The sequence below is a fragment of the Haemaphysalis longicornis genome, unplaced genomic scaffold, assembly GCF_048455015.1.
Source record: "Haemaphysalis longicornis isolate Haplotype H1 unplaced genomic scaffold, Haemaphysalis longicornis Haplotype H1 scaffold_8, whole genome shotgun sequence".
NCBI lineage: Eukaryota > Metazoa > Arthropoda > Arachnida > Ixodida > Ixodidae > Haemaphysalis > Haemaphysalis longicornis.
In genome coordinates, this window is record NW_027526445.1 from 49636221 (window position 1) to 49661425 (window position 25205).

The 25205-nt window shown below is 49.2% G+C and overlaps 1 protein-coding gene and 1 non-coding gene across 5 annotated transcripts in view; both read left to right on the forward strand.

The window, feature by feature from the left end:
• The window catches only part of Rsg7 (Regulator of G-protein signaling 7), a 92993-nt gene that overhangs the window by 13082 nt on the left and 54706 nt on the right, over positions 1-25205 (forward strand). The window lies entirely within an intron of this gene.
• On the forward strand, positions 15163-15235 carry Trnat-cgu (transfer RNA threonine (anticodon CGU)). The gene has a single exon. It is a non-coding gene; the product is annotated as a tRNA-Thr (tRNA).

The window sequence follows — 25205 nt, forward strand, 5'->3', positions numbered from 1 at the left end:
TTAGGAATGTGATTTGGATGGCCTTTTGACGCCGTAATGCACTAATATTGTTCGGTTTCATGACTTATGGAGAGCCTGCTGCGCACACTCGCGTGCGAAGGGAGACGACGAGCGGTGAGCACGAGCACGAGTGAGTGCGAGTGGTGACGGCGAATAGTGAGTGTGAGCGAGTGAAAGTGGTGACGGCGAGCGTGAGAGCGAGTGGTGGAGGGCGCGTAGTGAGCGTGAGTGCGAGTGAGTGCGAGCGGTGAGGGCGACTGTTGACTTGAGTGTGAGTGTGAGTGAGTGCATTAGTAAAAATATATTTTTCTGTTTGAGTGTGAGTGAGTGGCGCCTAGTTTTGCCGAGGTATACGCACGGTGGAGTACAACGAGAGGCAGGACGAATATCTCGATCCCCTCGTTGCTAAGAGAACGGGACAGGAAAAGGGAAAAAAATGGCGATAAAAGTTATTCGATTGACATTCAGTGGTTGCAGTTGTTGTTTGATTGAAATGGTTTATTTGGAGAGAAAAAAAAGATTGGCCATTTTGCCACACTTGGCTTAGTCCTCTCCCCCCCTCTCTCCAGGTATTTTCCCCCGCGAACATCAACCGCGGCATAGTTCAACTTTTCTGCGTGCACCAAATGCGGTTTAATTCGCACAATCCCGAAAGCGAGAGCCGACGCCGCAAAATATCCGACTTGCGCGAGACGGCAGCAGCCGTGGCGTGACGAGGTCATTGAACCTAAACTGCGATATGTGCCTGTAGTTGTCCTTATTCGAGGCCGAAGTTGCCAGGAACGCTCTGTAATCATGGAGGTACAGTCGGGGGAAGGCGACCACTTCGTCGCAAAAACACTTGGCGGAGTGCGGACGAAACCCTGCGTTGCCATCAACGCGCGCTGCCTTATGTTGAATTCCAATTGCAGATCGGGAGCGGTCGCCGAGCACCGCCGCAGAGCATGCTGCTCCCTCGAAGAGCGGGTGCTCCGAAACTGCCTTTGCAACACTCGCGCTCCCGCCGGAGCAAATGCCGAAGCATGACTGAATCGGGAATTTTCCGGCAGCTTTTACGTCGGGCCCCTCGCAAAGCGTCTGCTTCCCTGCAAGCCTTTTATCCTTGGCTTCGTCTGCTTTTTGTCGATAAAAGGGGCTTCTTTTTTGTAAGCTCGACGGTGTCCAACGGCTCCCGTGGCGAAAGTTTCGCCGGCATTTTTGCAGGCAGTCAAAAAGACAGAAGCGCCGAAGCCACGTTTATACGCTGTCCATCCAGTCGTCCTTCGAGCTGGGCTCCTCGACACTAGATTCCGAGTTTCAGCTGGCGCTTTCGTTAAGTAGCAGCTGCAGGCACGCGACACGGCGTGCAGCATCTATATCTTCCCGTTGTGAATGTGGTCGTTGCGCATATTTGCCGGAGCGCTCGCCATGCGGCTTGAAAAGAGGGGAGTAGAGGGGAAGCAGACGGCGTTGATGTCACGAGAGAAGAGAAGGCCCCCGCGAGTTCCGGCCGACTCCGCCGATTTCACGGGAGCAACCATGGAGGAAAGAAAAGGTTAGGAGAGGCCCTGACGTCACATTTGTGAAGCCGAGTCCCGCCATGACTTGAGCCCATGGAGCCCAGCACTCTTTCCCATCATCCTTTGCTGTCTTCGGTTGGTGTCGCCCTGCCCTCCCGCTTTGAAGCTAAAACAGCTTCGTCGCTAATTCGGCTAATTCCTCGGTGCGATGTCATCTTCTGAGCTGTTCATTTCGCCTTCAATTTGCCAATTCTAACCCTCACCCAAAGTTTCAATCGAAAAACGGCCTTCGTTTTTGAGATAGAAGGACGATTTTTCAGCTCTTAAAAGTAGCGTTTGTCGTCGTCATAGCAACAGGCTCGCGTTATGGCGAACGCAGACGCCTCCGACGGCGGAGTTTTCAAACTGGCCTAATCTAAAAACGTTTGTCGAAGCGACTGCGCTGGTTTGCAAGCGTAGCGAAGCACCCACATACCAAGCGCCTTAAAAATTTGTCCGTTCTATTTTCCCAAATTTGGTCGCCGCAGTTGTAAACAAGTAAGCAACATTGTCCATGGGCTCAAGAAAAATCACGTGACCTCCTCCACACTTTTTGCAATGCATTGGGGTGCTAGGGGCCTCTCCTGAGTATTCTTTCCTCCATGGGAGCAACTTATCTTGCTCCACAGAGCGACATTTGCTGCAACGGCGCTCTCGATCTGCCGTTGTAACAGGATTTGGTTTGTCCCGATCTGCCACTGGAACATGTTTGCTCCAAACGGAGCGAAAAAGTTGCTCCGAGAGGGCTCCGGTAGGCCATTGGAATTCACCAGTGTGTGCCGGTGTGGAACGCGCTGTACACCGGACTACGCCAACTTACCACCTACTCCTTCGTTCCGGAAAAGCGTCGCCATTGGTCCCGTGCGCGCTAATTTTTTTTTTTTAGGGGAAAGCCTCAGATAGATCTCTGTACTCATGGAACGCGTTGTGCGAACTTTTGGCGACGTCGAGCTTTCGAGGGTGCTGTCCAGGGGGCTGGGCAAGTGGCGACGGGTGCTGCCTCGAAACTCAGAAGAAAGTTCAACAACGAATCGACAGAAGGTTCCACTAGCCAGTCGCCTTCACATGATTGGGAAGTTCTGAGAATCCCCCGTATTTTTTTTTGTTTTTTTTGCAATGTCGCCGGTTCATCGTGTACGTGTCACGGTCACGAGGCTTGTCTCTAAACGGACCGTGGAGACAAAATGCAAGTTTGGTTCGTTGAAAAGACTGCTATCTCCCATAGCAGTGATACCAATTTTATGGCAAACTTCGAACAAAGTCGAGTTAAAATAAAAAAAATTGCAGTGGGTTAGCTCGGCTATGCCAGGATATACGTAGCGTGAGCTAAGGTTCAGCAATCCCATCCCATCCAATCCAGTCCAGTCCAGTCCAGTCACTGCTCCTTGCGCATGCTTAGCACGGCCTTCCAGGAGCCACGCGAAACGGTTATCAAGTGGCTCCGGCGCAGCGTCAGACTTGGCTACTGCGCAACGGAGGCGCACAGCTGGGCACGTGCCGGCGCCAGTGCGTCTGCCGTGGCTATGACCTCACTCCTCTGGAATGCGCAGACCGCCGAATGTGCAGACCCAATTTTATAAACACCCGTACTGCAATTGGGTTGGATTTCCGATGCAGTGCAATGCAATGCAATCCAATCCAGTCCAATCCAATGCTCCTCGCGCTTGCGCCCCACGGCCCTTCGGGCTCCACGAGAAACTGCTCAACCTCGGCCAGTGTAGCTGACGCTACAAAAACAAAGCAGGGGCGACTCATCCGCCACCGTGACGTCTCTCTGACGTCACAGAATCTCGACTGTGCCATTGGCGGCCGCCGAACGAAGCTACCGCCAAGAAACGTGCCTGGGAGATTGTAGTGGGGCTTCTTGTTGCGTCTGATTGTGTCACGTGAATGCCAGCGTGCAGTTAACACATTGGTAATTATATTTTAGTGCTGGGCTGTATTGCGTCACTCCTGTCGATACTACGTCACCGTAGAGCGAAATTCGAAGATTTTTTTTACATTTATTGCTTTTTTCGGTTAATGGGCGTCTTTCGTTGCTGGAACGAAGAATTGAACAAAGTTGTGTTTTGTCTTCATGGCCCCTTTAAAGGGTGTTCCACAGCAAGGACACAATTGTGGTGTGGTGAAGGGAGCGAGACGGAGGTACCAGCGAGGAAAACCATTACAACTTGACTCATCATCATCATCATCGCCAGCCTATCTACGCCCACTGCAGGGCAAAGGCCTCTCCCATAGATCCCCATTTATGCTGGCCCAGGTGCTAGCTGCGACCAACTTATCCCCGCAAAACCTCTTAATCTCATCTGCCCATCTAACTTTCTGCCGTCCCCTGCTACGCTTGCCTTCTCCGGGGATCCACTCTGTTACCCTTAATGACCAACGGTTATCTTGCCTTCGCGTTACATGCCGTGCCCACGTCCATTTCTTCTTCTAAATTTCTACTAATTATATGTCATTGACACGCGTTTGTTCCCTGACCCGCTCCGCTCTCTTCTTGTCCCTTAATGTTACACCTATAATCTTCCGTTCCATTGCTCGCTGAGTCGTTCTCAATTAAAGTTGAACCCTCTTAGTGAGCCTCCAAGTTTCTGCCCCGTAGGTGAGTACCGGTAAGATGCAGCTGTCATACACTTTCTTCTTCAGGCGCAACTTGACTATTGTGCGGCAATTTATGACGAAGGTGGCAGAAGCTGTTGTGGTGGCAGAAGCCGGGCCAACGCTAAATAATCACATTAGCGTCGTCTCCATGGGTTAGCTGTTTCGTTGCTGTGGAAGGTTTTTAAAGGTAAGCGGAGGGAGGGGGGGTGGGGCTTACAGGCGAGACAAGTTCCGGGAGCGGTTTCGGCGCGGCGCTGTTATCGATCGAGGGTCGAAATGTTTCCGTAGAGGGTCTGCGCCGTGCACCCGATACTGCCGAGCCCGATACGATGCAGTTTTGAATACGTGCACTGTCCGGGCGCTACAGTCAGCTCTTGGCGTATAGACCGGATAGAAGTAGCCCATTTATTTAAGACGACAACCTTAGATTTCTCGTCAAACGCGAAAAGTTACCGGCGTCGGGCACGAATGCTACCAAAAATTGCAGCTGCTGTAAAGAGAAAATAAATTGGGTTCGTGCGCGATTTGAACTCGTGTCACTAGAGCAGGAACCGAGTCCTTGGCGGGATTTTTAAGTTGTGTGTGCATACTGCGCTAGTGGATTATTAAATAAACATGCAAGGGTGCTTCCTACCTGTATTGCACTTGCACACGAAGGACATCCGTCGTCGTGGTGCGTGTCATTCACAGGTGGTCTAGTAGATGTATATTTGGGGCGCTAAGTCCCAAGTCCCAATATGTCGTTTACTGTACCTTTGTCGTCTTATGTCAGCAGGTTGTAATTGCCGTCAGCACCGCCGGCAATTTTCAGGACGCAAGCTGCCCGTCGTGGCTGGATGAACGATCTGCGCGTACAAGTTGCCCACGAGGCGGCAAATTTAGGCGCAGTGTGGCATAATTCGTCGTGATTTATTGTGTTGTCGACTTGTGTGAAAATACAATTTTCACATATGGTATTCGGTTGATTAGATATAAATGCATTGGGTTCGCTGCACTGATCGGGATCTTGGGCTAGGGCTCGCCCGGTGGGGCAAATCATCACAGACATGAACAAGCATTCAAAAGAATGATGATGCCGGCGTTTGAAATCACTCTGAAATGCCGATGGAATTGTATTTTGAACTTCTTGTTTGCTACATATAAGCAACACACTCGTTGCCGTTAACGGCCAAAACAGGGTCAGAAGTTTCTCGGATTTTAAGTTTTATTTTCCTGCATCAATTAAATCAGAAGCTTGGAACAGGGCTGCAGGGTGAGGGGATAAGACTCTTCCGATTCGTTGGTGAGTATTTATTTCTCGGTAGCTGTGCGCCGTTCGGTTTCAACTTGCTTCAGGGACCCATGGCGGTGGTTTAAATCGCACCTCTGAAGATACGGGAAGCAAACTGCAGCTTTTATATGTAACTTATTATTTCTAGCCACACGTGCTACGTGTACGCACCCAGATCTGAAAAGCCTCTTCTGAATGTTAAATGCTCGCATTCCAAGCTTGTTCGGAACAGCGTTGCCCTATCCTTTGTTAGGTATGCACCCTTAAAGGGACACTGAAGTGAATTTGTCAAGCTCCCGTTTTTGCTTGCACTGCGTAGACTGGCTCAAATTAGCACACTTTTCATCGTTTATACGGTTGACAAATCGGTAATTATTTTACAAAGCGCGAAAGAAGAAAAACTACCATGCGCGGTTTGCGGCGGCCGCACCAACTAAGGCTGTGACGTTGAGAGGAGGGGCGCCGTGATTGGACGATGCCCAAGGTTAGCAATCACACAAGTTTCGGTTTCGGTTTCGGTTCTGTAAAACATAACCAATGGCTTTGTTGGATGGGCATTCTCAATATCTCAGTAATCATCGTACCGCGCTTCTGCCATGTTGTCGGCTGTAAAATGCACAAGATAAGCCTCCCAGGACGGCTTGTAGTCGTAGCATTCACTAGCCGAGACCTACGCAGTGCATGAACGCCCTCCGCGTACCCGCAGACGCCCAAATGTCATGCGCTTTTCCCCCATATTTGGAGCTTGCCTCCCTCATGCCTGTATCGTAAAAAGCGTGTTCGCACCAGGCCAAGGGTCTGTTCATTCTGGCCTGTGCCCACTGCCTGCAAGCAGTCGGTGCTTATGGCAACAGCACGCCAACGAGAACTCGCTAGCGCGCCAGTGCCAGCCTGCGCGCGTTTTGTGAACTAGTTCGTGTAGCCATGAACGTTGCGGCCCCAAAAAAGGTGAACTCAATATAGAAAACATCGGCGGAAAACAAAAAAGTTAACTTAAAAAAATAAAAAGCACATACCCGCGGGGATTCGAACTCGTCACTCGCAAAACATTCGCCGTGTATTCCTAGCGCCTCAGACCGCTAGGCCACGGAGCGGACGCAAATTCCTTGCTAATATAGGGTATATATTGTACAACCGGTTTACACTTTTATTTAGTTTTGGCATTTCAAGCCGCTTAGGTGACTATTTGTTGTACTGCGATCGTGCAGTAAGCGTCGCCCGAGTTTCCACAGTAGCTCACGTCTAGCAATTGCATTTCGTAGACGGAAAAGCGTTCGCAGATGCGTAGTCGTGCTGCTGACCGCTGTGCTTGTTCGCCCAGCGCAAAAACGTGCTTCCCGCGCCCTAGTTTTACGCTGTACGGTAAAAATATCAGTTGATTTTATTTGCTTAGTACCTATATTGACTTCGCTGACTCTTGTCCCGCCTTCAAGAGGCCTTATATTTTCCTACTGGCGTACCAGTCAGCGAAGCGTCGCATGTGCAGCGCTTTTGTGAAGCGACCTTGACTTGGAGCTAGATACAGTGTACAAACAAACCAAGTAAAGAAAGGCACATTCTTCCATTCACAAACGTGTCCTGGCTTCGTTTCAACTAAGCGAACGAATTGCGACCAAGCAATTTTTTTTAACCTCCTTGATTGCGACGACCCGCCGGCGGCCGGCGGACGAAACGCTGGGCCGACTGGCTCTGTCGGCCGGGGAGCCGTGCAGTAGCGCAGCCGTGGCGCAGCCAATTGCCAGCTCATCCCCTCCTGACGTCACACGAAAACGCCACAGAAAATGGGCGAGCGTAAAGAGAGGAGGACAGCGTTTTCGAATTAGTTTTTCTACTAAATAAAATCGCGTAAACGCGCCTAGAGTGGTCGAAACATGGCCTGGGGACTCCGGACTACAATTTGCGCAAGTAATCCCGCAATGTTTACATATCACTTCAGTGTCCCTTTAAAATCTAACTGTCACGTGTTGCGCTATAGAGTCTGGAAGGATAATAATAATTATAGTTCCTTTATTTTCCATCGGAAATTGATGGGGGAGATCGAAAAAGAAAAGCTGGGAAAAAAGAGGAGAAAAAAGAAAAGAAAAAAACAGCTTGACTAGTTTCCTACTCCTCATTGAGGAAAAATACGAACAAATACAAATAAAAATCGGCAAACAGGGCAGAATACATCGTGCGCATACACTTTGCACACATAAAAATAAAAATTATACACTATCAAATACAATAAATAACACTTGATTGTTTGAACAAAAATATCACTAGAAAAACAGCCTTTCTCATTCTACATGTTGGTCTTTATACCAGATTTAACGCAATATGCAGATATATAGAGGCACACAACCATGTACACACGCATAAAGTTACATATATACATATATGCATACAAATATACATACACGCGTACATGTACACCTGCACAGAATAATTAACGTAGAGTATGTTACGTATCGCCTAAGTTCATGTTTCCTTCTGTAAAAAATGCCTTCAGTGCTGTTTTTGTCATAATTTCCAAGTATACCTGATTATTACTGCGAAAGTTGGGTAGTTTCGGAAGTGTACGTTTCAGCATTTGTTCCCCGTAGCCAGTTCTACAATGATAAATCTTCCAAGTTTCGGGCTTGCGTGTCATCTATACTGCCCGATTAGGATAGGTTGCCCATTCACGAGCGGGTTCATTTCATTGACATTCGGGAGAGCTGCCAGGTGTTTTAAGTCGTTTCTGGAACGGAAAAAGGTCAGCCACTCGAGGAAGATGAAAATGACAGTTATACGTTCATGGGCTGTCTCGCTGTTTAAAAAAAGATCGGCAGCGAATATAGTGTAAACGCTGTTCAAAACAAACCTCAGTCGCTTGTCCCCTGTTGTTGAGCACTTGTTTGAAAACAGAAGTGGCAGATTGATGAGCAAATGCGACGTGGACCGTATACCCTTCCGTTTGTGGAGCGTATCAAAAACGGTGTTGTTTATCAGTTGCCCGTGTCGCGTAGTAGCTTGTACGAGGGGCAGTCGGGAAGGTGTGTCAGTGTTTGATTCAGAGAGCATCAACCCCTGCAAACACCGGCCACTTCACTTTGAAAAGGGTGAGTGTATGCCCTTTCCTACAGGGACACAACGACTTTACTTCGACACGCCTACCAAACGTTACGATCACCGGTTTCGGAGTTGCAGGTTTGTAAGGGCGGGCCAAGAGAGATTAAGTCATTGCGCATAGCCAGTTCTAATACTAATCAATATTATCGTGCGTCTTGACTGTGTGCGTCTTGACTGTGTGCGTCTGCTCTTTAGCGCTGTTCTGAAATGCAACGATACCACTTCTATAGCGCGGCTTTCCTAACTGCTGCGTGTTGTAGGTTAGTAAAAAAAAAAAACTGTATGTAAAATAAGTCTGGACGGAAGGAAGGGTGCATATATGAATAAATTTCGTCGTTTTTTCCCCTCTAGCATTGCTTGTTGATGTGAAACACGTGCTTTCGACTTTGTTGCAATATCCTGGCTAATTTCGAAAGCAGTCTTCTTTATTTTTTTTGTGATTTCTTGTTGGGCTGTCACCACTGTTCTTTCGCAAGCCTTGTTTAGTTTTTCTTTTGGTTCTTTTTGTACTGGGTCATTCTGGCTCGTAGTAACCGCTGCATTTTGAATCTTTTCCGCAAAAAACACTCGTCGCTGGCAGTGAACAAGAAGACGTATTACTGCGAAAACCCCGCTGTTCTTTGCTGCGTTGAAATGAGCTGTTTAGGGGGGAAAATTGCGCGGCTTGCGCTATTGGTGCAATTGTAGTGTCGACCTAGCTTGTTTCCCGCTGGGACCGACCGGAACCTCCTCGCAAAATCCGGGAAAACTTGGCCTCACCCCTCATCACTTAGCCTAGGTCTAGCAAGAACATCTCAAAACGCAACAAAACTTGGCTAAGCCCTCGCAGAACCGGAAGAAGCTAGGTCGACCCAGAGCTCCGCTGTTTCTCAGCCTTGCACCATTAGTGCAAGCTGCGCCATTTTCTTTTGCGTTTTAGTAGCCCTAGAACGACTATCACCTTTAAGACGGTAGGGCTGCGCATACACGTATGCCCCTTGTGCTCACACTCGAGCTGGCGCGAAAGTCGGCTTCACTGTTATAACATCCCATCCGCGGTGGTGCATCCTTTACAGGCGGCTCTTGGTAATTTTTTTTTTTTTTTGCTAAAGCCACCGGACCAAGCTCAAGTTTAAACAGGTCCGTTAAAAATTTCCGTTTAGTCCGCAGCGGTCCGCTCGGTGTAAAGTTTCAGCGTGTACTCCGCGGACAGTACCTGCCTAAGACGCGGTACTTGTTATTGCGATCGCGATGCTAATAAGACGTGAGCATCGAATTCTCCCGCTGAGTTTATGCAGTTTCGTCGCCCATAACAGTTTTAGGATGGTCGTTCTTAGCTTGTACCGGACCTTTACTGCAAATATAAAATATTAAATGCTAAGAATATAAAATATGTATAAAATATATTACGCTCGACGTCTATTTTAATAATAATAGACGTGGATCAGTTACAATATTGCAATAAAACCCTCCTGAAAGGTTCGTATATACGGAAATACGGCAAGCTGTTCGGTTTATTTATAACCATTATCAAAGACACGATTCCCCTACCACTCTAATGCAGAACAACGGAATTCTAACGCTAGAATCCCGAAGAAGAATCAACCGATTAAAATTCCTTGCCGCTCTTCGAAACCGCAAACTTCGCATCGACCCATCAATATATCTGACCTGTCTTTCTTCCCGGCCCACCAGGCAATACCACCGCTTTAAATTTACCCCATTGTTCGCCCGCACAAACACTCATAAATACTCATTTTTCCCGCGAACAATATCCGATTGGAACAGTCTTCCTGCCTCTGTGTTCACTTCGTCTAATCTGCATGCATCAATTGATCAGCTTTTTCACATGTAGAAATTTTTTTGCCGTTTGCCATTTTTATTGGTGTTTTCTAAGATAGAGATTGTATAATTACATTTTGCCTGATATGCTATGTTTTTATCTTTCCACTCCTGCTTGGGCCTAATTCTGGCCTGCAGTATTGTCTAAATAAAATTTTAAAAATATGGGAATACGGAGTACTTTCCTAGAATGACACAACGCTGCCACAAAATAAGAAATATTTTTTGGAAACACATGAAAATAAAATACTGCATACTTATCGAAAAATTTGACACCGATTTTATGTCTGTAAGTTTACTAGAACCGCAAAATCATTGTCCGTATTAACTTCCGTATATACGGAGTTTACGGAAAACATACCGAGCGTGATTGTGCTTATTATTGAAGATGAAAACACGAAAACTGTGTCAAACCTTCTTATTGTGTGAATGAATATGATTCCCCAGTTTATTAACCTGATATTCACTTTAGCTAGGGGCGCTTGTGGGCATCATACTCCGTATGAACTCTGTATTCCCATAATTCAGTAGGGAAGCTCGTTAATTCGAACTCGAAGGGGACCATAAAATTGTTCGAATTAAGCGCAGTTAGAATGAGCGGGAGGGCGCTAGAACGAATGGACATCGCGCCCCACTGCACGGGCAGCACAAAAAAAAAAAAAAAAACACCTGTGGACTCTATATCGCGAATTAGGCGCTACCACACGTTTATGGCAGGCGATTTCGTTAATAATGTGGATGGAGTTCGAACAGCGAATGAAATGAATGGATCAGTCAGTTATACGCCCGAAACGGGTACTGACATTGCATTCATGTGAGCAGTGAGCCGTAATGTCGAAATAATGATGGTGTGTATGCGTGAAAACAAGTTTATTTACTGCTTCAGCAGTACTCGTTTTTCTGCGCAATGAGCATACTGCGGACCGTGCTGCGCATGCGCACCTTGATCATCCTGATAGCGCCGCTTGTGATCAAAAGGGTTGACAAAAGTGAAAAAAGGTCGATATCGAGAGGTCTGCCTAGGTTGGCTTGCTTGCGAGGCTCTGTTTATCGCTTACCAACTGGCACAAATCGGTGAGAAGGTCTGCATAGTGTGCACCTCATGGTTCAGGCGGCGTTCGAACGCGCAAGGTTGCGGGTTCGAACACTGGCCTCGGCGGCGGTTCCGTTCCTTCCTTGATCGCGGCGCTGGAAAGCGGCGCCCATTTCCTGTCCGCCAAATAGCCTCCACGCCGGGTTTCTCCCCCTGGGCGAACAAGAATGCGGCCGAGGCGAGCGTCGGACGGCCGTGAGCGATGATGCGCAGGCAGCGCTGGCTGCTGATCGCGATAAAATGTGCTCCGCTAACGTTGCCTCCGCCGACGCCTCGACAGTGTTTGGCCGCTAGCTGGTTCGCCTCTCGGCCTTCCCTCCGACGCAACCGCGACGAAGCAAAACCGTTATTTATTTATTCGGGTGTTTTTATTTATTGCCTAACGTGCTGCGTACGTTGTTGCCCGGCCGCAACCTTTTTCGGTGCGTTGTGTTCGTCTGAGAGAGAGAGAGAGAGAGAGAGAGAGAAAAAAAGGAGTCGGCGGATGAAAGGCGTACAAAAAGCAACACGGCGTAAACACTATTATCGTCTCTTCGAGGCGGTGTCAGCAGTGCTGCTTTTTTTGTGTGTGTGTGTTTATTGAGTTCTGCAAATTCGCGAACAAAGATGGGGGAGCGAAGCAGCTGCGCCGCCACTGTTGCTTTCAGTGACGGTATGCTTGGCCGAGCTCCAACTAGAAAATAATTGTAAGTGGACGGCAATTCGCCTGATTTTGATCTCACTTAAAACATATGTCCGTGAAAGAAAGGTGCGCTCCGAAGCTTTTCAAGTCACATTATCGCTTGCGCCGGCCCAGTGTGAGCGCGCGAGCTATAATGTGACTTGGAAAAATTTGCAGGGCGCTTAATTAATTTTTTCCCTTGTGCGTCGAACGCGATGGCGTTTTCAGGCCGGGTTCGCATTCCCTCAAAGCTTTCTGAGCGGTGAAAGGTTTCCGCTCTTGCACGTCATCTGTTGGGGCGACGGCAACAAGGTGGTGTTACGGGATTTTTTTGCTCACGTTCAACGCCGCCGACGACACCGTTTTTTTTTTTATATATATATATATACTTTTGGCGTCCTCCCGGCTTGCAGTTTGTGTTTCGACGGTTCCGTTCGCCCCTCAGACGTTGCCGATTGCTCACAGGCGTAGTATGCAGCGGCGGGTCAGGCGGACATGTTAACAGTTCTGCTTGCTCAATAAACATCGCGGGTTTAGTGTTACGCAATGCCTCCGTTCGCGAGGTTTGGGTATATTCCGGGTGGAGGCGCGAAATTCAAAAGGGAAACAAAGGTATGCACGACACTCCGGCTAAGGAATTGTGAGTGATCTAATTACCTAGTGTGGCGGGGATCGTGGGTACCATGTAAAGTCGTCAATGGTGTTAACAGAAACGAAGAACCTGATGCCAGCATATGCGCTGAGCGGTGGCAGCTTGCGATAGTGCCCGCGGGCTACCAGCGAGGTGGTGCGCATGCGCTGACGCAGCCGAGGGCGGAGGGTGCGCCTCCTGAGCGCGCCCATCATCAGCCGCCAAAAATGCGCTGGTGGCTATCGTAAGCTGCCCCTACGGCTGTGCATAGGCTGGTACCCGCTTCTGGGTTTTTAAAGCGAAGCTTTGTGTCTCCTTGATGGCGAAAACGCACTGCAAGATGCCAACTCTCTCCAACGATGTTGATGATCGTGGGTGAAGTGAAAGAGAAAGAAACGCCTCAGGTGGTGGGAATCGAACCTGACTCCCTCGCGTCATGGAGACGGCGTCTATCTGACTGCGCCATTCCGAAATTTCTTTTCTTGTTTTTTTTTTTTACTGCGTAGAAAACTGCACCTATTACAGCCTACAAAAGCTATTAGTCATGCAAGTAGATGCAAATCACTACAGCTAAAATAAGCCGTCCGTCAAAACTCCGGTAAGCAGGCGCAAGCGTCCAGCTGATGCAATCATTTTGGTAGGTCACTTTGCGCCGCAAAACTGCTCCGCATCAACGCAGCCTGCTCCAGCGTTAAATGGACTACGTTGGGCCAAGGGGTCGGAGGGGTGCACGATTTTTTCTAACACTTTTAAGGATCGTATACATAGCATCGGTGCGTTTTTAAGCCCCGATTGTGTATTTTAACGTATAGCAAAAGATGGATACAAGATTCTCTGAGCAAATGATTCAAATTTATTGGGACGAACTTGTGATCCGCAATAATTTGCAAAGAAAACACGAGCGTCAAAGAAGCAGTCAACAAAGTGACGTGCCCAGTCGAGCGTCGGAAAATGGTATGCATGCTTTAATGTCAGAACGCGGTCCTTTCCAGAGCCATCGATTTAGATCGAGAACATTGTCGATCAAAGAGGAGCAGCCTAGCCAGTAGTGACTACTAACGATACCCTTTCCCGACGCCACAAGATTGCCCGGCGCGGCATGCGGCAGAAGGAACACACTGGCGCTCCGCTTGAAAAGATAACTGGGCGGAGCCACAGCATAAACAGAACGAATTCCAAGGCTTAGTTCGTGGCAGTGTATACTAAGCAAGATTATTTGGAACGGCCTGGTTCTTCCTCTACACGTCGGCTGGCTATACGCTCAAAACGTTGTACAGTCACGGCCAAATAAAACGCGAACACAAAAGTATGAATCAGAACACGTACACAAATGTAGCGTGGTTTTATTACAGTAAAAAAGAATATATATATATATATATATATATATATATATATATATATATATATATATATATATATATATATATATATATATATATATATATATATATATATATATATATATATATAGGGTTTGCAAATGAGGGGCTCGTCAGGAAATACAGAAAGAAATGCTGGCAGTCTACAACGCCAAAGAAGGCAAAGGGGAATGGTTAGTATATATTTTTTTTACCGTTAGTGACGTTACATTATTATTTTTTTATTAATTACGTGAGAAAGAAAGAAAGAAAAACACGCGCCCAGAGTGGGGACCGAACCCATCGGTCCCCACTCTGGGCGCGTGTTTTTCTTTCTTTCTTTCTCACGTAATTAATAAAAAAATAATAATGTAACGTCACTAACGGTAAAAAAAATATATATATACTAACCATTCCCCTTTGCCTTCTTTGGCGTTGTAGACTGCCAGCATTTCTTTCTGTATATATATATATATATATATATATATATATATATATATATATATATATATATATATATATATATATATATATATATATATATATATCCGAGTGGCGCTGGCTACCACCCCCAAGTGCAGGAAACAAAAATAACTTAACATAAATACCCGAGAAAGTGCTGGGGAAACAGCCCCGCCGGTAGCGTAGTGGTTATCGCACCAGACCTGTATTCTGGAGGTCGTGGGTTCGGATCCCACTCGGCGGGCATTTTTTCACCACTTTCTTTTCGACTAAAAAAAATTCTTAATCTCTTTCTATGACCCACTACAACCTCCCCTTTGCTTTCCGAGGTTTTCTTGACTGCCATCCCTTATTTTCTGTCTTAATTCAACGAGCCCCTCATTTCGCATTCTGATTCGCTACATGCTTAGCGAGGGCCTCTGTTCTGGCAGTCTTGGTGCCAAAGGGAGCTTAAGAGGGTTCAAGGCTGGTCGACCACTCTCGACATGTCGTAGACACTCGAGTCACGGCCCCGGGGTTAAAAAGAAGGTCCCCTTCACCTCGAGTAGTTCGGGTGGCGCTGGCTTCCACCCCCAAGCGCAGGAAACAAAAATACCTGAACATAAATATACCCCAGAAAGTGCAGGGGAAAATAGCCCCGCCGGTAGCGTAGTGGTCATCGCACCAGACGCGTATTCTGGAGGTCGTGGGTTCGGATCTCACCCGGTGGGCATTTTTTTCTCCACTTTCTGTCTTTCCAAATTCTTTACCTGTTTAAATGACCTACAGCATTCTCCCCTTTGCTTTCCGAGGTTTTCTTGACTGCGAACTCTTATTTCTGTCTTAATTCAACGAGCCCTCATTTCTCATTATGATTCGCTATATATATATATATATATATATATATATATATATATATATATATATATATGTGTGTGTGTGTGTGTGTGTGTGTGTGTGTGTGTGTGTGTGTGTGTGTGTGTGTGTGTGTGTGTGTGTGTGTGTGTGTGTGTGTGTGTGTGTGTGTGTGTGTGTGTGTGTATTTGTGCATGACTGTGCGTTTGAGTTTCCACGTTGAACACTTGCGTCGCGGACTTGCCTCTCCTTTTTCTCGCGGTGCGGCGGCGGGCATGCCTAGAGTCCGCGGGTGCGTGTAGAGTGATCACCGAGTGGTCGTCGACTTTACGACCTCCCCGTGTCCCCGTTTCGAGCTGACGAACAACCGCGATGACCTTGCTCGCTGTTCAGTCGCTCATTTTCGCAACCTCGTGTTTACAAGCCTCGCGGTTTGGAACGTGGGCCGCCGCGACGTCCTTCCGCAAATTGGAGGGTGTACGGGGTGGAGGCCTTCCCATCGCGATAGTCATCCCAGGCTCGTGTGAACGCCGCCGTTGCATTAATAGACACGAGTACACGCATATACATACGTGCGTGCGTGCATACGTGCACACGCGTGCGTGCGTGCGTGCACACGCGTACATGCGTACGCAAATGCACGCACACGTGCATACATCCACACATACATACATACATACATACATACATACATACATACATACATACATACATACATTCACAGTATAGTACGTATAGTACGTATACGTACGTACGTGCGTGCATACATACATGCGTCCATACATACCATTCGCACATAACATTCATGCATGTGTAGTACGTACTTTTATTATGAGCAATATGAACACAGCAACGGAACACAGCAACGCGTGGCAAACAGCCTCGGAGCGATGCGCGGATTGCGCTGTGAAAAACGAAGGGGGAAAGGAGGGCGCCCTTCCACTAACTGTTGGCACCCCCACCACGCTGGCATTACTACAAAGCCGCAGCTTACATCATTTCACAGATAATATGGCATCGTCGGACAGCCGATAAGACGCACGGCGGGAATGGGGACAGTTGTTAGAAGAGCGTCCCCCTTTCCACTTTGTTTCCGACGGCGGCCGCTGCGTATCACTCATATCTGGGTCTGAGGGTGTTTTAGATGCGACTGCATCTCATTCACTCGCCTTGTCCCTTCATACAGCGTTGTTGTCGGCGTCCGCCCCTCCCCCATTCTCCTCGCCGCGCGAGCTGCGCTCTCCGCCGCTCACCCCCTCTCCTTTCCGATAGCGAACACTCTCTCGCGAGGGTCATAGGATTGGATTCGATTGGATTGAATTGGATTGGATTTGGATTGTATTGGATTAAAGTGGATTGTGTTAAATTGTGTTGCGTCATAGCCGCGGCAGGGGGTTCACGGCACGTTTCACGCGATGGGAGAATCAACCTAACGGAAACAACAACGGAACCCCCTATGCGTCGCATCTACACAGGGGTTCCCGCGAGGGGAGGTGGGAGTAATTTCTTTACGGTTTCCTGTGTTCCCTTTCATATTGATCATAATAGTACATACGTACATACATACATTTCTCATCGTGCCAGTGTATTGTGTCCAATTTGTGTTTACTGTTCACACTATCCTATCACTTTCATGCTGTATTCTATAATCCCCTTTCCCCTTCACACATCACCAGGCGTTCCGGTGTCCTCTCTTATAGTGGTATACAACTCCTGCTGGTGGAATTTTCTGCCCAATTTCCTGTCAAAAGACAGCTTCGACCGTGAAGTTATAGTAAGCACCACTTTCCCAACAAGGCCACTCAGATGCCTCTCCCCTAAACTTGAAAATGGCTGCCTCGAATAGTTGTTGGTCAGTAGCTTCTAATGAGCTGTTTTTTTTTTTCGATCGGAATGGCAATTGTGTTCTTTGGGCTTATGCATATTTTGTATAGCTGGTTCACCACACGCTCGTGTCCCTTTATTAATAAAGCGGAGGTCAAAATGGAACGGTTCTGTAACATGGAGTGCAGTGTATGGAGCTCGGGGTACGCTGCTTTCAGGTTGTGCTGCCATGGAGCTCAGTGTGGCTTTAATAGACAGCCGGCATTCGTTGTTTTGCGCAGCACTTAAGCGTCCGCTGCGATGGTTTGGCGGCTTTGCCGGCCTTGTAACCCACCGAACGAAGGAAGCACCGAAGAAGACCGAGGAAGAAAGTGTGGTGAAAGTGCGAGGGGGGCGGGCGTATGCCGCGGCGGCCCCACAGAAGTCCAGCACGCCTTGCGTGACGCACGTACATAGGTCCATCGTCGTCGTCCTCGTTGCTCCTTTCTCTTTCAACAAAGCAACTCCCTCCTCCCCGTTGCGTGGCGCATCCGAACCACGTGACATCTGCGCGGGAGGTTCAAACGCGATTTGCAACAACATGCTCGGCGGCGGCGACGCGCTCTGAGATAGCGACGGAGTTGCGTTCGTCGCCGCATGCGTTCGCTGATCACTTCCTGAGACGGAGCAGCTATGCGCCAATTTCGCATTAGGGAGCAGGGTAATCGTCAGCCATCTTTTCGCATATTGCCGCGAAGCATGCATTGTGTTTGTTTTTCCTTGGCCCGTTCGGTTAAATAAACGGCTCTTACGAATCCCTGCCTTTCAAATGGCCGAGCGTGCGACTCGATCCTGCGGTTTACACTTCTAAGTGCACCCTTGCAGCCCCGTACAGGTCGTCGCCTACCGCAGAAGGCCATGCTGATGACAGCATAGCCAGCCAGCATTGCCGGTCCGGCAGTCCCACCGTGCCTCGGGACCAGAGGCCAGCACAACCCCCCCTCCCCCTTCTTAGCTGGGCTTCGCGGCCATGACGTCGAGGAATGGTTGGACAGCTATAACTGGGAGTGCTCGGAGTACCCGCGGACTACGGTATTTGCACTATTCTAACGGTCACATTTTTTCGCTGAACGTAGCCTTGAAATGTGTGCGCGCGTTACAATCGGGCGCAAAACCGAAATCAGCTTCAAAGCGTCCGGCGGCGTCGCCATGGACACGAACATCCAACTCAATCTAATCCAAAACAATCCGTAGACATCACGCGAGTAAATTTTGGCATACGCATCGCGATGGGCATACCTTTGTCAGCTGTTGCGAATATTTTTCTAAATTATTTTTTTAGTTTAATTTTTTTTTTCAGATTTTCATGAGGAAACTTACCTGCGCGGTACAATCAGAAGCGCGTTATAATTGGGCAAATACGGTATTGGCGTTGAGCACAATAGTAAATCGAAGATCCCCAAAACTGTCGCGGAAATGGCACAGCGAAAGTAACGGGAAGACAAAACCGAACCACGTTTTTTGCTTTTGAAAATAGGGTTGGCTTTACGGGAAAACACCTTAAAGAACTGGTACGCGGCGTAAGCGTGGTAAATGAAGCATAGAATGTGTTCATACAAGGTGGCAGAACAGAGAACTTTTAACGTAAAAAAGAAGGAGGAGTGTACACATAGGACATGTTAGACGAAGAGGAGTCCTCCGTGTCTTCAATCTGGTAAAAGGCCCTCTCGTCCCGTTGCCTTTTCTGCAGGGTCCCCTCTTCGTCTTTCAGGCTGCAGTGGCTTCCTATATAAGCCCCGGCTTGCTTCGTACTTCCGCGGTTACGGCTCGCCCGCCCAAGCTCCCGTGGACGGCGGCGTCCCGGACCGTTCAATAAACGTGACGACCAAAAGATGGGCGCTCGAAGGAAGCGGGCCCATCGGATCGGCATCGCACGTGCCCGAACCACGGCGGCGCTGATCGATCCACGGGTTAGTAGTGTACAGCACTGGCTTGATAAGCCGTACGTGTATGCCGGGCCCGGTCACTTCGCAGCCGCCGCAGGGGGGCGCGGTTTCGCCCGCTCGTTCGGGGGGGGTGGACGCCAGTGCGAGCACTGGCTGCTGCTGCTGCGGCCAGCGACCTTCGGCGAAACGCATTTCATATGCACTCGGTTTTCTGCAGCCTCAACCGTCAGAGGAGAGCTTGTTCGCGAAGCGGCGTGGATTAGGATGCTACGCAGAGACGGGCGTACCTTAGTGTTTTCCTCGAATTAATTGCTGCGCCGTTCTCAGGCAGTGAGCGTTTACGATGAATTCCTCGCCCAGATTTCGACTCTTGCGTAGTTTTCGTGGGCTCGAAAGGGCGGCATTTTGCCCAACAGGTGCCTGCTTGTTCCTCTGTCTCTCCTCCGGTCCCCCCTTGATCTCTGATGCTGCGTCGACGCCACACTCTCACCACCCTCTCTTCGTGCCCGGATCTCTGCGCGCGTTCTGTTTGCAGGCATTAATGACATCTCTGTTGACCCCACTGTTGAGAATCGGGTTGAAACGGAGCAGGTGGCGCACGCCGGCGTTTTTTTTTCTTCGGCGTGCAAGCGCAGTGACCCAAGCCACGCCATGTCCGTGGTGTATCGGCCATGTCTGTGGCCGTTTCCAGTGTTGCCAAGCGAAGAAATTGACAGCTAAACTTTTCAACGAATACCACCTATAGGAATGCGCGGAAAAATCCAGCTCCGGGTCGCTTCTAGTGCAGTCCACGGGCGCTCCGGTCCGGTACGCTAATCAAGGAGGCACGTAGCTTCCAGCCGTGACAGAGAGGCCGGGAAAAAAATATCTTTAGCTCTGTTACAGTTCATTATTTAGCTCTGTTACAGTTCATTACATTACCGGCAAAAGCGGTCGTGTCCGTGAACTGTCCGATGTGCCGATAATGTGCTATCTGTCAGGGAAGTAGCTATAGTAGCTTGCTTCTGATATTTATTCTCCGGTGCGCGCGTTGGTGAGTGCGTGTCTTCGCGAGCGCACGCACGCACGCACGCACGCAATGATATCACAGTTGATATCACCAGTCCGTAGTCATGGCGCTCAAATCACCTTAATCGACCGAGGTTTGTGTTTATCCCTTCCTGCACCACGAGAGAGCGAGTTTCGTTGTCTCATGTACCAGCCGAAAAGGAGGAAAATTGCACATGCCGTGCCCGAAACTGCAGCCCCCCTCAAAGAGAGCGCGAATTAATCCTTTGACTCCTGCAGTGTTTGCAGGCTCACTTAGGCTCTCGCCTTTTCCCCCTCTCACGGGAATGAATACCACAATGGCGGGAAAGACAAATAAATGGTTACACACGCACACACATCCACGCACTCACGCAAAAAAGAAGCACAAGAAAAGAATGGGAGGGGGGACTCAAAACAAACACGAGCAACAATCGCGCCACCGCGCGGCGGTGGTGGCGGCTCGTCCCGCAAACGCAAACAAATCGTCCCGTTCTCTTTGGTGAAAAAGAACGCGGCGTCCTCCGCCTGCCTGCCGCTCGGAGTTTTCTTCACGAGAGAGAAAACGACGCGCTGAGAGCCGCAGCGGAACCATTTCCGTGGAGTGGCCGTTCGGCCTCTGCCTTTCCGCGCTCGGCTCTCACGGAGGCGTAAACAACGGGCAGAAAAGCCGGAGGCAGGGCCCCTGGTGAAGTTTGTATGCGCAGCTGCTGTTGCTCGTGCAGACGACGCGCGAACGGGAAAGCGGGCAGCTTCTGCGTTCTCGCGCTGTCGTCTGCTGCGCCCTTCGTCTTCTTTATGCCGTCGTCTGCTCGTTATTTGTCTCTTTTACTCTTCATCGTTCGTTCTTCGGCCGGCGTCGGATTGTTCGCGCTCTGCGCAACCTGCGGGATTCTCTCGTCGGCGCTTTGTTTTCCATCTCAGGAGGACACTGTTTGCGTTTCACTTCGGACTCCCGTCGTTGGTGGCGTGTTGGTTTGTTCAATGCGCTGTTTTTCTTCTCGCCTCGCTTGCTCTCTGCAGTGCGTTGGTTTTCGTGCCGCGAGTTATCTCTTTCGGCCATAGAAGTTCATACAATATACCGTAATTACCCTATTCTAACGCGCCCCCCATTTTAACGCGCACCCGATTTTCCCGGCAAAAAAAAAAAAACGAAAAAACTTGCACCTCCGATTCTAACGCGCACGGAACTTTGTGAGCAAGAAAAACGAATGCGAGAGAAACGGGCGATTTATTTCTCGAAGTCATCTCACTCATCTCACTCCTCGGCGCTCTCCGCTGACCACAACGTCTCGTCCTTGGTGGCGTCAAGCGCGCTCGCGATGCCACACTTCATAACGGACGTTCAACCATGGTCGATGGGATCGTGGCCCACGCCTCGCACGCCCATCCTGCGAGCTTCTCCAGAGGCGCACGCTTCAGCCGTGAGAGCTGAGAGCCGCTCAGATCTCAGTGAGAGCGTGAGAGCCGCGTGAGAGCCGCTGCTGCCACTGCTGTTATCAAGCGCGCAACTGGAACGATTTGACGGTTTGTGTGAACGCCGATAGAAAAGCCTAGGCGCCTATGCTTCCTGCGTCCGAAAAATCGTTGCTAAAAGCTTTGGCGCCATCTTAAGATGGCGATGGGAGGGACGAAATTTCCGTCGTTTCGGCAGTTTCGGTTTCGTATCCGATTCTAACGCGCATGCGATTTTCGACCTATTTTCTCGGAAAAAAAGTGCGCGTTAGAATCGGGAAATTACGGTATACTAGAGGGAAATCTGTCGCTGCAGTCTCGGGCCACCTAAGGCCCCTAAAATTTTAGGGACCTTAGGGCCGCCGTAGGCGGCGCCATTGCCGCTAGCGACGTTCCTCGCCTACTTGGCTAATAGCAAAACAAATTTCATGAACCGTCTACAGTAATACTGTAGTAATACTGTTGCTTTTTTGAAGCCAGAGCCAACTTTTCAGCCTGTTCATGAGCCGTGCCAAGGACAAGTGGAATGTGCCTGCCGGGTACATGACGGAACGACCGCTGAAGCGCGGCTCCTCTAGACAGTGGCGCCAGATTTCCATTATATATTGAAACTCTATGAAACTCTATGATTTCGTCCGGGAGCGAAGCTGTTAAACGGTCAGCTGTGGAAGCGTCACCTAGCTGATGTAGGTGTTGACGTAGTATTCGTAGCTGTAATCATGTGATCATCGATGCTAACGGCGCGTCTAAAGAGCTTTCGTTGCTAAAAGGCGTTTTGAGGGCTCCGGATGTTTGCCAATGGATCTGCTGGGCTTGGGTGACCTTCGGTTGTGCCTTCATCCGGAGATTCGCCTGCATTAGAAAAAAAAAAAAAGAGCAGGGGATCGTGCTAGATTTTGTTGTTGCGGACTTTAATGAAAATGAAGGCGAGTGGTCAGCGGACGAAGAAGGCATAAGGGGGATCAGAGCCAGAGAGATCTGGGGGAGTTCAAAATTATTCATAATGTAAATTTAAATAATTAAATCTAGATTTAAACCAGGTTTAAATTTAAACCAGGCACCCGTTTGTGACCTCGCGCGTCCTGACGCGCAGTTAAAATTTATATCACGAATCTTATGGAGGTCGTGTTGAAGACCACGGCTGTATTAGGCGGCTTCTCGTGGCCGAAATGACCATGCCAGAAACGGTGTCGCGTGACCGTGATGTGGTACTCGCTCACAATCGAGCACGACACGTTCGCTGCAGTGATTTGGCTGCCTGCTTTCAAAGTTGCACTTTTGCGCTTTCTCCTTTTTTTGGGCAAAAACACTACCTGGGCTGATTTTGCGCGGACGGACGCGCTTGAAGCCCAATTCGTGGAGCTTCTTGTATGCCTTCTGGTTGTTGACTCGCTTGCGCGAAGGTTGCTGCGCAGTAGGGGCAAAGGGAGACGCAGGTGCACGACGATCCGTCGCTAGGCCTAGCGCTAACGCCGTCAACCGGTGCCCGCAGCTCGCTTTGCACTGAGTGTGACGTTGCTTGTCATCTCGTTAGGGTCAACGTTAAGGATGCCTGCCTAGAAGCCTGCCCGCCGCGGTGGCTCAGTGTTAGCTGAGGCGAAGTTGTGCGGCTCAGCTCAAGGGCACTGCAGGTTCGATTCCCGGCCACGGGGGCTGCTTTTTAGGTGGAGGCATGAAGCGAAAACAGATTTCGGTGCAGGTTACAAGATGTCCAGGAGGTCAAAATTAATCCACTGCCCTCTTACCTGCTCAAGGGGATTGGCCAATGGCGATTACAGAGTTATCATAATCCCCACCCACAATGCCACCTCAGGTGGATTGGGCAGGGACGATCACAGCTGCGTCAAATGTTTAAACATCTGATTTACCAATTGTTATTCTTTCGCATTTTCAGGTGGCATGAGTGCCAAAAATGACATCAGGTTAAAATCTTGCCTTTAATCGTTAGGTACGAATTTACAAGCTCCGCTTCTTTAACTCGGGAAGAAATAATACGGGGAAATTCTTGTATACGAGCTGGAAATAAGCGCATCGCAAGCGACGATATTGGAGGGCCGGTTTGCGCAGGCGCATCCTTCCCGGCGCTTCGCGAAGCAACGCGTGGTGTACGACTACGGACGCGATGAATGGTCTCGAAGAAATCTATTAAAGGGTGGAAGCAGGAAGCAGCTTGGCGCTCGGCGGAAAGACGCCGTTAAAAGTAATTGCCGCCTGTATGGCCACGTGCAAGAGAGGCCGAGTAGAGGTCATTTCCGAGTGGCCCGAGCAGCGAAGCGGGGGCCCTAACCGGTTTGGGACGCTGGCCGGGAAACAAACCAGGCTTCACCATTACGAACTGTAGACGTTCGTGAACAAATCAATTGATGGGCCTTTCTTGTTTGGCGCCTTTCTTACTTGGCGTCACCCTCGGTGGACGAGTCTTGTGGAAGGGGGCCGCATCCCGAGTACACAGAGCTTCATTTCACTTCGGCCTTACGGGTTCCCGAATAATGGCCTCCCCGTGTCCACATCCTCCTCTCCGATGCCGTCGTCCCACCCGTGAGCTGTGGGAGAATTTGGTGACCAGAAGCTATCTTGACGTATGGACGTCGCCTCCTCCAGAGTGAAGGCTTCCTGCTCACCTCATAGGTTGGTTGGTTGGTTGGTTGGTTGGTTGGTTGGTTGGTTGCCTCCCACCATGGCACATACCCACGCGGGGTTTGGCCAAGAAGTTTTGGGCCTAATGAGGATGTGACCTATATTATTTTAGATCCCAAAATTTAGAAAAGAAAATACCCAACAGAATTTTTTAAATATGTATAATATGAAAGTAGATTCAGGAAGAAAAATGAGGTATGTGTGAATGTTTAGCTGGCTAGCAGGAAAACCTGCCTGTCGCCGACTACTCCCACTTGAGCGACTCAAATCGATGTTTTCCTCTTCTTCTTAGGACCAAACCGTCAGTAGTAGCGTGTAGCCACGAATTAATCTACTGCATGAAATCCAGGCGGCCGGCTAGGTGATTAAATACGTCGCGTAGTCATAGACCATGGTAATCTTGCTAGACAGCACTTGATGAATAATACCCCTGTCACACGGGCACTTTCAATCGCGATTGAAGTGAATCGCGATGGAGTTTTCGAGCGCGCTCGACGCACTGCCGCTGCTACACGGCCCGTTTCAATCGCGATCGAGAAGTTGCACCGATTGCACTCGTGTATGCCAGATGGCGCTAACAATGTACTTGCGGCCGGCGTCTGGTAACTTCGCGCGGTCGTAGGTATACGTAACTATGGAAATTTTACCGCACTTTTATTTCGGTCAAGTTATTTGATACAGTTTGTGGCATTAGTTGAAGTTTTCACCTTCTGTGTCATTACTGAGCGGGGACGAGAGTATCGCCGCTTTCGTTCGATCGCGCTTGGAAGCCTCGATCGCGCTTGAGAAATCAGGATTGAGTTCGAGCGGGATCGAGTTCGATCGCGATTGAAACTGCCGTGTAGCATGCGCCCGATCCGGATTGAGCTCGATCCGGATCTACTCAATCGCGATTGAAAGTGCCCGTGTGACAGGGGTATAAGCTGCCGCTCGACTGGAAACCGTGGGTGCGCGTAACCAGCTTCATAAGGATTGGCAT